Genomic DNA, 12835 nt, shown 5'->3' with positions numbered 1-12835 from the left:
CATCCCTTGCCAGTTTAAAAAGATCCCATTTGACCCAGGAACCTCCTATGCATTGGGGCTGGGTGAAGCAGGCTGCAGTCTCTGCCTCTCTGAGGGACTTTTCTCCCAGTCAGTCTCCCCCTCAGGACACAGGCTGTCTTTTATCATGTCAAAGATCCTTTGCTTGGCAGTCTCCGCCCAAAGATCTCCTGAGATCTCAAGCAGGACTCCTGTACCTGACCAAACTGATTTACACATTTCTCCAGAGGGGGCAGGAGAAAGTTTTCATTCCCAGAGTGGCCCATTGGAGCCGCAAGGAATTGGGCTCTGTCTACAGGCAATGTTTCATTACAATGTTACAGCCATTCCTTCAGGATAACTCTTAGCTACCTTTTAACTAGCAATACAATAACTGAAAGTCCACAGAGAAATAACGCTCATAAAAATTAATACGCATGCCTGTCATGTTCTTCAAACACCTATTCAGAGTTCTAGGCAGGATTGGGGCTTTTGGGCTAACCTCTACTTTGGTCCACACATCAGGTCTCTTGATGATGGTTCTGCTTTCCCTACAAGTGTGACATCACCATTGTGGGAGAGCAAAAGGATTTAAGAGAATTTAGCATCCCAGATGCCTGTTCTCTTCAGAGAGAGTCAGCAATTCTATGTCCTGTGTGGCCTTGGTTCCTATTTTCCTCCTTTGTTTCAAAAAATTCACCAAATGAGTTTTTATTTTCCAGCTCCCCATCAGCGCTGGTTTTAGGGCAATGCAACAAATGTGGTTGAATGAGCGTTTTTCATTTTGTCAGACTCCACTTAAAGTAAAATCTGATGAGCTGTACAGAGTCCATACAAAGGAGACAATTCCCCTACCACCCAGCATACGCATGCATGGTGGAGATGACCTTCTATTGACAGTTTGGGAATAGAGAAACTGGGATGCAGAAAACAAATAAAAGTTTTCAACTAAGGGGATGAAGGAGAGTGATGATGTTGCCATGGGGAGGAACAGAAAGAGGGGCATGGTGAAAAATAAAGAAATTTGAAGGGGATGGGAACCTAATGAGAGGTTGATAAGATGAGAAATCATGGAGAGAGAAAGGCAGAGGGAGAGAAAGACAGGTGTGGGGGACCCTGGAGAAGAAGAGAGGGATATTTGTTTCATAACTGTTGTGATGATTATTGATGGGACTCAATCATAACTGGATCCAAATGCCCCTTTGGAGTAGAGAGAGAGGAATGATATCCAGCTGGGAATGTTGCCGCTCACAGTCAACTCTACTAGAAGTGAAGTTGATAAAATACAACTTCCAGCTTTAAAAAAATTAAGTCACAGTAATGTAATTCCTCAGGTGAAAAGTTAGTCATTTTAGTCCTTCAAGGGAGCTAGGAAAAAGTTAAATGGGAGAAAAGTAATTTTCTGTGCAAAGGTTCTTACCCAATTCCAGTGCCTGGACATAAATGTATAAGGGGTCAATCATTAAATAGATCTATTAATATAGAAAATGACTTTTTGCATAAAATGTGAGAGGGGGAAAAAGCAGGAGAAAAGTTTCAGCAGAACATGATGTGGAAGAATGCACAACATAGAGTGAAATCCAACAGATAGAGTAATAGTGAGAAAATACCATGGGGAAATAGAAAGTGCTTTTACATAAATGAATGTCCAGTGAGCATAATTTTACTATAGATAGAATATTCTGAAATCACAGAATTTCTGGTTCTTGTCCAGCTTTCTTTTCTGCAATAAAAACAACAACAACAACAACAAAAAGTTTCCACTAAACTAAGTTTGGAACGGGGAGGGGGGGGTCAATTAAAATATTTCTGTTTGAAAGCATTGAATTATTTTGTTTTGATTTCTACCTTTTAAAACTTCAATTTTTTATATAAAATACCAATATGTTTTCTTTCAAAAAGGCATTTTGAAATGGAATCATTCTGTTCCAAAAAGTGTCAAAACAGATCATTTCAACATAACAAAAATGCTTCATTCTGGTTTTCTCCCTCCCCCCTCAAAATAAATTTCATAAAAAATCAAGTTTAACAGAAGTGAGTCAGAAGAGACGGGTGTAATTTTTTATATCTGTTCAATGGAAACTACGACAATTTGGTAATCAGTCATAAAACAAATTTCAGCTAGTTATGTGATCTCACCATCACTTGTCCAACAGTGTCGTCATTCCTGTATTTTTTATATTTTCATATCATTTCCATACATTTACATGTAAAATAAAATAAAAAAATCAGTCTCTAAAGTATCTGTCACTGTTGAAAGTGGGATGTAGGCCTTGAAATGCTGAGCAAAACAACATCCACATATCTTTGAAAATCTGGGCCTAAGAACCTCTCATGTTGCCTCCAGATATTCAGAGAAAGACCAGTTCTGAAAACAATAGGAGATGTGGGTATATAAAGGATGCAAGATCAGGCCTTAATGTAGCAAGCTAGGGAAAAGTAAACAGGTGCTTCACTCAGAATAAAATAAGAAATCTGGAGTATGATATGCTCTCACAAAGATGAGAAACTGGACTAGCTCCAACAATATAGATGGCATTACCCTAGTTTCATACCAGTGTAAATAAGAACTTGTCTGAGAAGAAAGAGACATCACTCCTCTGAGACAACTCAGACATCATTATTCTTGATCCTATGCACATGATGGGCCAAATACTGTTTCTGGACATGTGCTCAGAGCACCACTTGAACTCCATGTATGCATCCAAGGACAGAAGTTCACCTATTATTTGTAGAAAAATGAATGTGCAGAAAAGTAACTGGCAGAATACAAAAAGAAACACAACCAAATACCTTTATATTCCCTAAAGTATGGCTCTCCAAAAAAATAAATTGAAAAGAAGACTACAATCTCATTTCCTGACTTTTCAATAATATTCATCTCCACAGTGCCTGGGCACCTCACAGACATTAATGAATATAATCTGACGTTACCTCACAGAGGTATGGAAGCATAAAGAAACCCAGGTTAGAAAATATTTAGATATATTCAAGTTGGCAGGGCCTGATGACATTCATCCTAAGGTACTTAAGGATCCAGCTGAAACAATCTTGAAACTATTTGCAATTATCTTTGAGAAGTCATGAAAAATGGGTGAGAATGGCAAAGCGGGGCAAAGACAGTACCTATTTTAAAGTGGGGAACAAAGAGGAACTGGAGAACTATAGACCAGTCAGCTTAACTTTGAGACCAGGAAAGATACTGGAACAAATCATTAAACAATCAGTTTGTAAGCACCTAGGACATAATAGGGTTATAAAGAATAGCCAGCATGGAATTGTCAAAAAAATCATGCCAAACCCAACCTAGTTTTCTTCTTCGACAGGATTACTGTCCAAGTGGATGGAGAGTGGGGAGGGACAGGCCACGCTGTAAATGTGATCTATCGTGATTTTAGTAAGTGTTAGGGGGCTTATTCCTTCACCCACTTACTTCCCTGGTCCTTCTCGCATGAACAGAGAGCAACAATACCCGAAGTCCAAAGGTGCAAACAATTCGATGTTTATTGGGGTGAACTTCCAGCAAGCATGATTCCAGTTTCCTTCCTTAGTATCCTCCTTCCCAGCTCTGACACCACAGAGCCTTACACCTGTGTCCCTGTTCCCATTCCTACCCTTAGCCAAACATGATTCCAACTTCCTTACTCCCATTCCCTGTTCCCATTTCCCCCTTTAGCAAAACATGATTCCAATTTTCTTATCCCCATTCCCTGTTCCCATCTCCCCCTTTAGCAAAACATGATTCCAATTTTCTTACCCCCATTCCCTGTTCCCATCTCACACACCCACATGCCCATGCCCACCCCCACCCACACCCACACCCACACCCAGTCACTTCCTCATTGACTACAGATTATATAGTAAAACTTGAGTTCTGCTTAGCTATACCTTAACCAATCATTCTCCTGAAATTTAACTAACCAATCCTAACATATTGTAACATGATTATGTAACCAATTATATCCCACCACCTCAATTAGTTTACACCCAGCAAAATTAATTATACAGCAGACAGGAACAATCACAGAACCAGACAGAGATTATACAGACAAACAACAGCAAAGTGGGAACTATAATGACAAGACAACACAGAAGTGAGGATTTCACATCCCAGCTATTGATAAGTGAGTTCTTGCCAGACAGGATGCTATCAAACTAAGTTTCCTTTTACATTTTCTAGGCACTTCCCTTTCTCTGGAGGTGATAGGAATACAATCCTGTCCTGATAGTGCCTAACAGCCCAATAGCACCTTATTTCAATGTGACTAGTTTGGAATGTGAGGATGTGACCGTTCGCTTCCCAGCTTATGGCTGCCTCTGCTGCTTAGCCAAAGGCCTGAGCCTAAGCACAGGGCCACAAACTGTCACAGTAAGAGAAGGCCCTTACACTGGCAGACAGTGGTTTTGATTCTTTCTTTTATACCTCTATCACTAGCCAAGTGATAAGAATACACCTAAATTCTTAGAGTATAGGCCTTTACAGACAGGCCTGAATATCTATATCCTAACAGTAAGGCTTTTGACACAGTCCCACATGACATTCTCATAAGTAAACTAGGGAAATGCAGTCTAGATTCAATTGCCATAAGGTTGGTGCAAAACTAGTTGAAAGAGCATACTCAAGTAATAGTTATCAGTGGTTCGCTGTCAAACTGGGGAAACATATCTAGTGCTGTCCCACAGGAGTCTGTCCTGCGTCAGTGCTATTGAATATTTTCATTAGTGACTTGGATAATGGAGTGGAGAGTATGCTTATAAAATTTGCAGATTCCACCAAGCTGGAAGCGGTTGTGAGCACTTTGGCAGACAGGATTCAGATTCAACACAACCTTGTCAAATTGGACAATTGGTCTGAAATTAACAAGATGAAATTTGATTAAATGCAAAGTACAACACTTAAGAAAAAAATCAAATGCACACCTACAAACTTGGGAAGTACTGCTGAAAAGGATCTGGTGGTTAGAGTGGATCACAAATTGAATATGAGTCAACAATGTCATGCAGTTGGGAAAAAGACTAATATTCCAGGTGTATTAACAGAAGTATTGCATGTAAGACAAAGGGGACAATTGTTCCATTCTACTCAGAACTGGGCGAGGCCTCCCTTGGAGTACTGTGTCCAATTCTGGGTGTCACACTTTAGGAAAGATGTGGACAGGTTGGAGAGAGTTCAGAGGCAAGCAACAAAAATAATCATAGGTGCCAATTCTGTGGGTGCCCCGGTCCCTCCCCCTCCACCCAACGCCTCCCACCCACCGGCAATCAGCACTTCCCCCTCCTTCCCAGCGCCTCCCACCTGTTGCTGATCAGCTGATGCGCAGCGTCAGGAGGCACTGGGAGTATGGGGGGAGGAGCAAGGGCACAGTGTGCTTGGGGAAGGGGGCGGAACTGGGTGGCGAAGGGGCGGGGTGGGAAGAAGCAGAGTGGGGCCAGGGCTTGGGGGAAGGGGTGGAGTGGGGGCAGCGCCTGGGCAGAGCCAGGGGGAGCACCCCCTGGCAGATTAGAAACTCGACGCCTATGAAAATAATAAAAGGTTTAGAAAACCTGACATCTGAGGAAAGATTTTAAAAAAGCTGTCCTGAGAAAAGACAACTGGCAGTATGTGTGTGTGGCGGGAGAACCTGAAAACAATCTTCAAACATGTTAAGGGCTATTTGAAAAAGGACAGTGATCAATTGTTCTCCATGTCCACTGGAAGTAGGAAAAGACATAATGGGTTTAATCTGCAGCAAGGGAGATTGTGGTTAGATGTTAGGAAAAATTTTCGAACTGTAAGGGCAGTAAAGTTCTAGAAGAGGTTGCCAAGGGAGGCTGTGAAATCCCATTCATCGGAGGCTTTTAATAATAGGTTGAACAAACAACTGTCAGGGATGATCTAGGTATACTTGTCCAACCTCTGCTCAGGGTGCTAAACTAGATGACTTCTCAAGGGCCCTTCTAGCCCTACATTGCTATGATCCTATCATAATTATCTCCATGTTACAGATGGGGAAACAGAGGCACACAGCAATGAAGTAATCCGTGTGAAAGATTAAGGAAGTCTGTGAAAGAATTCAGCTCTTCTTCCCCTGTCCAGTGCCATAATCACCAGACAATCCATCCTGCCTACTCCAGGGGAGGTTTCAGTTTTCCATGACTGATCCTAAGAGTGAAAAGCCTAATGTTGTGCTCTTTCCCCCACCCACATTTTAAACTAATAAGCCAAATAGAAAATGATAAATTGGCAGCTACCACTTCAGAAACTGTTCATATGCCAACTGCAGTAGGAGTCCCACATGAGACAGTTTCAGTGTGTTTGTTTTTTCATTTTGCAGCAGTACAATAAAACAGTAACTTTATGTCACTCTTGATTATCCTGGGCAGTACAATAATTGAAAACAGACGGCTTACATTCAAGTTAACACCGAAAGTCCCAGTAATGCTCTTTGTCCTGGAGTAGGAATAAGCCACATGGGGGTGGGGGGAGGCATGTCTCCAGTTATATGGATCGGAGATTGTCTTTGAGAATAGGTTAGCAATCAACTCTTACTTTAGGGAGAAATTATTTTGTCCTCAGCAATTATCTTTTAAAAGTAGTCTTGATAAACCAAGCAGTTTCAGATGTATTGTTACATAATATACAGGCCTAATGTCACACTGTAGTCCAATAATTATGTGATAGCATTTTGCATAACAATTTTGCTCCTACTTTAATCTTTGCCATCTTGCAATCAGTTAGCATAAAAGGCTGACTCATTTCCACAGCCCATCTTTCCTCTCCTCTTGGTGATTGCTGAGTGATTGGCAACACCACTCTGTACTTGCCATTAAGTATACTCAGAACTTGCCCTGATCCCACAACTTGCCGAGCACTTCCTGCAAGATACTGATTTCCCTCAATTCCTCATAGAATCAGGCCCACAGCGTCAAAGTTATGTCCCAAGTCTATAGAAGACAGAGATGGCCAAGTCATTAGCATGGATTCCAACTGGAAACTAAGAGGGATAAAGCTGTAATTTTCACATTTTAATCTGGATTTTGAAGACCACAAATTTTAGAGCAATTCAGATTGAAATTTTGGATTGACTCATTATGAAGATACTGCAAAATTCAGATCTGGATCTATGTTTGAATATCAAACCGCATCCAAAATTTTTTGCAGGGGGCAGGGTGGAACTGGATCCAGGTTTTATTTTGGGCCCATCTTTGGTTGCACTAATTGTAAACTCCCTTTTTCGGGGTCAGGGCAAAGCCAAAATAGGGGAGGATAAACTACCACACGATGCATGTATGTACTCATTGTATACCATAGAACATAGATTTGCATGTGGCAAATGGGTAACTGCATACCTAAAAGCCCATTTTGAACAAACTATTACCCATTTTGCATGCAGAAATATCCCTTTGCCTGAATTGATGCAGGATTTGCAAGCACAGTTTAAGGATTCATGTCTAAAATGTTGGGCCACTTTCTCGATATTGTCTTTCTTTTCTTTGGGACAGTGGAAAGCTGATTTCAAGGAAAGACCTTTTCTGCTTAAAGGCTACAGGAAAGATCTTGTAGGGATGGGTGCCCTGCCTGCTTTCTAATTCCATAGCAGTAGGAACTGAAAGTTTTCTGTGGGCCCCGTTGAGGCTACTGACATTACAATTTTGCATCCCTATGGGACAGACCGGAATGCAATGCTGTAGTAGGAAGCTCCCAGTCTTGTTATGGAGCCCTTTGGGGTTGCACTGTTCCATATTTTTGGAGTAAGCACATCACACAGAAGACCTTCCGTACAGATTATTTGATGGGCAGATGATTTATCTCACTGGTCTTTTAGAGACTAAAGATGGAGAAGCAGGCCAGCCAGTTGTCTCAGGAAGAGGCCAGGTGGTGGAAGGAGACTTGCCAGTTATGAGCACTGGTGAGCGGTAAAAAGCTACTGGGCCTTTTATTCCAAGGAGATAGCAGTGGGTCAGGGAGAACCTAGGGAGAAGGGAAGGAACCCAAAATGCAGTCCAAATTTGGCCCAGCTTTATCAAAAGTTTCACAATCTGGGAAACAAGGCCAAGTTTGAAGTTCATAAAGCAGGGGTGGGCAAACTACAGCCTGCGGGCCACATCCGACTTGTCAGACCATTTAATCTGGCCCTCAGCTCCCGATGGGGAGCAAGGTTGGGGGTTTGCCCTGCTCCGCACGGCTCCCAGGAAGCAGCCAGCATGACCCCATCCGGCTCCTACATAGTACGCATTGGCATGGCCAGGTGACTCTGCAGGCTGCCTAGTCCACAGGCACTGCCCCTGCAGCTCCCATTGGCTGTGGTTCCCAGCCAACGGGAGCTGCAGGGGTGGCTCCTGCAGACAGGGCAGCATGCAGAGCCGCCTGGCTGCGCCTCAGAGCTGGAGGGGGACATGCTTCCTGGAGCTGCTTGCGGTAAGTGCTGTCTGGAGCCTGCACGCCTGAGCTGCCCCCACCCCATGTCCCAATGCCCTGCCACAGCCCTGATCTCCCCCTCCTTCCCTCTGAACCCCTCAGTCCCAGAGCCCCTTCTTGTACCCGAAGCCCCACCTTCCCCTGGCCAGTCCTAGTATTGCCTTTTATTGGGTTTTTGTTCATGTTCAACTTTAATTTGTATTCCACTCCAAATTCAAACCAGGCCCTCAAATTTCAAGATGGAATAATGAAATTCAGTCAATAGGATCAGCACCAATCAAAGGCCTTCACTGATTTCTAATGAAAAAGATTAAAAACCATGCAGCTGCTGCTACCATCTGTGCAAGTGAATCTACTGGTGGTTTTTTAGTCCTGGTCTCCATTACAACTTGCTCTTTGCATTACTCTAAATACATCAAACATTGCCTTTCATGTCATGGAGGCTCGTGCAAAGGGAGACCAATTCCTGGAAGGCTCTGCATGGAAACTTAACAGAGACTGAATAATTAGTTTGGCGAGTAAGTGCTCCATAATTTAAAGAGTTTGGCATGCAGATCGTCGAAAACCTTTTTTCTTTCACCAGCTTCTTGTTGGAACCCAGTTTAGAGCCTCATGCCAATTTCTGTTACCTGGTGTTCAGAATAAAGCTGCCTACAATTTCAACAGCACAATATGCAAGTCGCTGCTCTGGGAGGGACAAATATGGCACCACCAATATCAATTCGGAGGGGTTTTTTTATTTCTTTGCATTTCTACGAAATCAAAGGGGGTCCTATCCAAAGCACTATGACTCCTAATAAAAAGTTCCAAGAACAGACAAAAACTAAACAGCTTAATCCCCCATCATCAGAAAGCTAGTTCCTATGAACTAAAAAACTCCTCTTCGTGCATTCTTACCTCCATCAAATCCCCCTATAGAAGCATGCCCAAATAAATGCACCATGCCACATATCTTGAAGGTCAACAGACCCAGGGTATTTTGTTCCAGTGTGAAGTTGGGCTTGTTCCAGAGCTAAAAGCCTCTCATAGAGAACATTCCATATCAGCCCCCTCTTTTAAATGAAGGTGGATTGAGCCCCAGGACTTCCACTGATTGCAGTTGTGACAGAGAGAAGAGGTCTCATGTATATGCTCACTTAGGCTGATATTTTCCCCACCTATATCTGAGCATTTAGAGATCTGGGGCAAAAACTGGGAATTGGTCCTGCTTTGAGCAGGGGGTTGGACTAGATGACCTTCTGAGGTCCCTTCCAACCCTGATATTCTATTGTAACCATAACCATTAAATAATCCTCGAGCCACTTGCCAGTCAGATTCTTACCTTATAGGAAAGTAACTATAACATTATATGCAGCACCCTGTTGTGCATTATTACTTAGTTAGAAGGTGGGTTTGAGTGAATAGGAACCTGTGCCGCACAATCCAGACATAATTGTTATTTAATCTGCCTGCAAGTAGACATTTTGGTGTGTTTAAACCCAATTCAATCAATTGCGGCTATTAGTGAATCAGTACATTAATGCTAGCTTTCTATGTCAGCTTCCAACCTCTCAAAGTGCTCAGATAGGAGTAATAGGAGTGCCAGGATATTTTGAGGATCAAAATATTAATTATAAAAAGCATGGTGTTCATAATGTTAACAGTGACAGCAATCATTATCACAAGGTGCTTTGCCAGAAAAGACTCCTGAATCACACCATCAATTCAGAGCCACAATACTCCATGAGAGGCAGCAGTGAGGTCATATTAGTCACTGCACAATTTTGTATCCTGGAGATATCCAGCAAGTCTCTTGTGACCTACTAAAAATACAACTGTAAGTTTAAATTAGAAACTAATGACAAAGGTGACAGCATTCCGCATCTCATGGCACAATCCAAATTTTTGATCTCAGGGAAAAGGAGCAAAAAGCAACACTGAACTTTGTGTGTATTTGCCATTTAAATTGAAGTACAGTATTTTGCAGTTACATATTGCAAGGAACAAAGACAAGTAACCCATCTAAAGCCCCTAATATGGGGACCTCAAAATACTAATTGCTTGTATATTGTTTTTTAGAAGATTGACCTTTCCTTACATTTGTCTGATGTGAAGATTGCTTTTGGTCTTTTAGCTTGTCATCTGTCCTTGTTTATTCCATTTCAAGAATATCCACATAGCATGGAATATTGCTGCTGATCTCATTAAGTGTCTTCTAATAATTACAGGTTTAAGCAAGCTAAAGACAGCAACTCTCACAGAAATTAAGCTTGTAGTGAAAGAGAACAAGAAAAAAAATGAGTAGGAGTATGGTAATTACATGCTTGTGACTATGACAGTAGGCAAAAGAAAACAGAGCAGCAGATGGTATCTAAATCTAAAGGAAAATGCAAATGAGGCTGAACTCAGACAATTACCAAACAAAGAAAGTGATGTATACATTTCTGCTGGACCCAGTAGGTAGACATTCTGCCTAAGAAAAGTTACAAAGAAAATTGTTACCTGAAAATCTTCGGGCACTCTGCTGTACACAATGGATAGCATCTTCTCTTTCATCTTAACAGGCACCCACAACCAATCACCGTGCAGGGGATTGGTGAGCCCTTGAGGTCCATACCTGGATTTTGTGACCACCTCTCTCTCCAGTGGCATTGGCGCAACCATTCAAGATGCTACTTAGATCAGATTTTCCCACCATTTCTCACACAAAGTAGAACCTTATTCTGAGAGTAGCCCTATTGATTTTAATGTGCAGTGTAAGGTACTACTCGGCTTGAGTAAGGGCATCATAGTATTTGGCTCCTAGTTTAGAGGAAAAACCATAAATAAGACTGACATCCAATAAGAACTGCCACCAATATGTCATTGGTTAAGGGAACTTTGTTGTTGAATCCCAGACTGCTGTACGGGATAACTAGGGGAGTCATTCTGGCTTGGTGTTCTGAGATGCAGAAATCCACTTATCCTGTACAATTCCTGTTTCTACACCAGTCCAGAACTGATAGGATCTTAATAGCAATTCCAGCAAACTAAATATCTCCTCAGAAAACTGTTGTATAAATATTTAAGACAACCAGAAAACAGGGCACTTTGTGTGTATAAGGGCATTAAAATTCAAATGCTTCATCAGCTGAAGCAAAGGTGTCACCCAAACACATTCTTAGAGGAAGCACCAACCACTTGTCTTTGTGGTTGCTACTGCTGTCATAGGGTGGGCCCACATATGAGCAGTTAACAGGTTTGTCTGGCCTTGCTTTTGCCACACCTGGGCTCAGGGAAGCGTGAACCAGGATGGTCTTGGTCTACAGATATTTATGCCTCATTTTTCCTTGCTTCGTGACACACTTTTGACAGAAGAGGGAACAAGTACCTTAAAAATCTGTTTCACCAATATAGAAAATGTAAAGGCTAGTTGCTTGTGAGCTGTAGAAGGCTGTAGGGAGAAACTCCTTTCCTGAAACAAGGAGGTGTATGTCAGTATTTTGCCACCTACCATCAAATATCAAACACATAGTGATGGGACCATTTTCCCAGGAGAACTTCCTGTTTTCTCAAGTTGTCAGCCCCTACATTTTTATGCCTGGTACAAAGGCTGCTTCCAGGGATTTAAGATACATCCCTGCCCAAGATAAGAAAATAGTTTCTGACCAAAGGAGACTGGACCTAGAACCCTGCTGCTTGTGAACAAGGGAGTGGTCTAATTTTACCTTGACTGCACTGTGGTGATTTACTAAGTACCTGAAACTCCCTATAGCTTATAAACCTGCCATCTGCGTGAGAATGTTTACATGAAGAAAAGGAGGACTTGTGGCACCTTAGAGACTAACCAATGTATTTGAGCATAAGCTTTCATGAGCTACAGCTCACTTACTTGGTGTCAGATTCTTCTTCTGTCCTTTTCCTCTGCATGAGACAAGCTCTGGGAGGCCTCCCTATTCTGAGACCTTGGTATCTGTCATCACAATTTGCTATAACGGGTTCACAAGTCTATGCCTCGGATCAGATTTTTAGGCACCATTTCAGGGATTGAGGGGAACTCCACTGAGCCAGGAGAAAACACTAACTTTGGGAGATTTTAAGGAAAGTAAGCCCAGGGCAGAGGAAAGAAAAAAAATTTATTTGAGGATAGCACTTTGAGCCAGGCTGCCGGGAGAACCTTCAGAAGCTCAGTTCTCTTCTGCGTGTAGCTCCTGGCTCTTGGCTCTGAGATTGTGGGTTTGTCATCTTGAGTGAAAGTGGCCAAAACTTTCCCCACACTGAACACGGAGGTAAAACATGGAGGTATGGAATGTGACGCTTCTGGTCCTTGCCCGTCTTTAATTTTGGTTTCCACTCTCTGTGCTCTGCTGGTGGTGCATCTTGAGGTGGCAGCAGGATTCTCTTGCCCCCCACACATGCTCCTAGGCCCCAAGGTGCACCCCCTAGCTCCCAGGGGCTCCCCTCTTCCTGTCTGGAAAAAGT

Source organism: Lepidochelys kempii, chromosome 7 (genome assembly GCF_965140265.1).
Source record: "Lepidochelys kempii isolate rLepKem1 chromosome 7, rLepKem1.hap2, whole genome shotgun sequence".
Taxonomy (NCBI): Eukaryota; Metazoa; Chordata; order Testudines; family Cheloniidae; genus Lepidochelys; species Lepidochelys kempii.
The sequence above is the reverse complement of the archived record's forward strand: the minus strand, read 5'-3'. Positions refer to the sequence as shown.